Source organism: Sphaeroforma arctica (genome assembly GCF_001186125.1).
Source record: "Sphaeroforma arctica JP610 unplaced genomic scaffold supercont1.4135, whole genome shotgun sequence".
Lineage (NCBI taxonomy): Eukaryota > Ichthyosporea > Ichthyophonida > Sphaeroforma > Sphaeroforma arctica.
Genome location: NW_014036423.1, coordinates 1 through 2,700, shown reverse-complemented (window position 1 = coordinate 2,700; position 2,700 = coordinate 1). Strand labels below are relative to the sequence as shown.

Here is a 2,700-nt window from a genome sequence, read left to right as displayed (position 1 = left end):
GGTGTGGGTGTGGGTGGGTGTGTGTGTGTGTGTGTGTTTGTGAGTGTGTGAGTGTGTGTGCGTGTGTGTATAATGTATACATATAATATATATATATAGGTATAAACACGATATTGTTAACAAACATCACAATAGACTATTTTATAGCATGAAGCTCTTGAACATGTAACAAAGAAGAGTACGTTGTTCAGTTATACGTGAGGAACATGAACACAATATTGATCATACCCACGGAGGCACCAGTGGCCCACATGCCGACCACCCATGCCTGGGTGTAAGTCGGCTGCGGTTGAGGGGGAGCAGAACCATCCATGCTGGCAAGTAAGTATAGTACTAGGATGTCTACTAGGACTCTAAAAGTGTAATAAAGACACACCTTGATGCGTCACAATGTGTATCTGTATACATTAAAAAAGAACATGACTACACGACAAATCGACAACAACAATAGTCTTGTAATTTTTTTTCAAACTTCTATTGAGAGTGATGATGACTCATACATATAGAGTATAAATAGAGTTCGTAAATATGTATGTAAATATGTAAATACTAAATAGTCCGATCAGCCATATTTTGTTCTTTCTTCTTTCTCTCTATTATTTATAAATAGAGGGTCATGATGAAACTCTCCTGTTTTGTTGTAAATTTATCGTGCTCTAATTACTAATAAAATACGTCTCTGTGAGTCTGTGACTCTGTGTCTCATCAACGAGGTAAAAACATGACTCATGAATACGATTTTAAAAATTAAGACGAATGACCCAATCGCCAAACGGCCACACTGCCCCAAGAGAGAGTCTGCCACACACATAGAGAGAAGTTAGTGGGTCAAGTCCACAACTGAGACTTTTTAAAAGAGCCACTAACACGACACGCTAACCCGTACGCTTAACGCGTTTACGGTCATGCTGGAGACGAATGATATCGCTCCCCAGCAATGGATTTTTGCTTTAATGCAATCGTTTGACCCTACAGGAACAAGTTACTTGATCCTGCAGTGACATCAGCATGAGCTAGACACTTGTCGTGACTGCCCAGCTGTGTGTTGGTTGGTTACATCCATATTAAGCAAGGACATGCGAAGTCCAGGACTGAGTTCAATCTTAACTGAACCAGTTGAGAATACTCCTATTCAGAGTTGTATTCTGAAACTTGATGCTGACCTTAAACGTCCCGATATAACAAAGGGCAAAGCACAGCGATGGTACGAGTTCCTGGTTATGCATGTTTTCTGTAAGAACATCGGCCTCCGGTCAGTCTAAAATATCAAGATCAATTGAGATAATACATTGGTTTTTATTTGTATTTTAAATAATTTAATACAAGCTCTTTTTCCAATATTTCCAAAGTGTTCTAAATTCACTTAAATGGCTCCAATAGCCTGAGTATTTGGTATGACTCATCTACTTGGACCTATTTGAGACATTAGTAGATGTAGGATATTATAAACTAAATTTTATAATCTCCGAACTACTACTTATAGATTTTGGTCCTCCCGCCAATCTCCAAAATCCAATAAGTCTTTTTCTTTTTTTAACTTTTCTTCAGATGGAACTTTATTTATATCAGCTAATGTATTAACGTGACTTACGTTATTATGTCTATCTACAAATTAGGCATGTGATCATGAACACTTAGTACTTCTAGTGAAAATTATTCAATAAAGAACAGCTAGAGGTACGCCCTGTGTGATCGAGGATATTTAGGCTCTTAACAAGAGGCAGTCCCGATCATTCTTGCACAAGCTACCACTGCTAAATCCTAACTGACTAAATTGTATTTTAGTTTAATATAGTTTGAAACCTAGTAATTTCCATCGAAGTTTACATATTTTTCAGTTATTTAGTAGTTACAGTAGTGTACTGCTTCTAGACTGTCTAACATCGATTTACTATCCAGCAAATACTATGGCTAAGGGTACTTCTAAAGGCACGGGAGCCGCTAGCTCTAAGCCTGCTAAGCCTGCCGAGGTTCCTGAGGTCCCTGTGGAAACACCTAGCCTGTCTGGAGTTGAACCTGCCGAGGAAACTGTTGGGGAAGCCAATTCTGAGGTTGGTACAGAGGATAATTCTGAGGATGACTTGTCGAATCCTAAAGCCTTGGAAGAAGAGGTATCTACTGCCGCGGAAAGGCTCGCCAGCGTCCGTGTATCACCTGGGAGTGAAGCTCAGGACCCCAGCTTGCCCCCTGACCACGTGCCGTCAAATATTGGGGATAAACGTCGAAAGGCTGGAAAATTTGTGGATACGAATGTCGGGGACATTATAACTCCACATCTAAAGGACACTCCAGCACAAATCCGGAGTGAAAAGGAAGTATTGGACCTGTCCGAAAATTTCGGTTTCGCCATCGATAGAGAAGCCATTCCATCCAGCTCAAATCTTGGGGCCGAAGTTGAGGACGCCATAACTCGACAACGAGTGGTTGGATCCTCTCAATCTCGACGCAAATTGAACCGCACTGAAGCGCTCTTGAAGGAGCTAGCGACATCAGCAGTTGTGGACCCCTCTATCGTGTCCCACGTGGCTGATATTCTTCCTATACTGAAGAAGAAGAAAAATCCGGGCCGAATTTCGAACCCGAGACCTACTGGTTTACCAGCCAGTACGTCTACCACTAAGCCAGTTACCACTGGTGAGAGAGGTAATATTTCAACATTTAATCTCTATAGATCTGATGCTACCATTGACCATCTTCTTG

At 41.0% G+C, this 2,700-nt stretch overlaps 1 non-coding gene across 1 annotated transcript; it reads right to left on the bottom strand.

Annotated features, from left to right (window-relative positions):
• Positions 1-2,553: 2,553 nt before the first annotated feature.
• On the bottom strand, positions 2,554-2,631 carry SARC_30291. Its single transcript has one exon. It is a non-coding gene; the product is annotated as a tRNA-Thr (tRNA).
• Between the last annotated feature and the right edge of the window lie 69 nt (positions 2,632-2,700).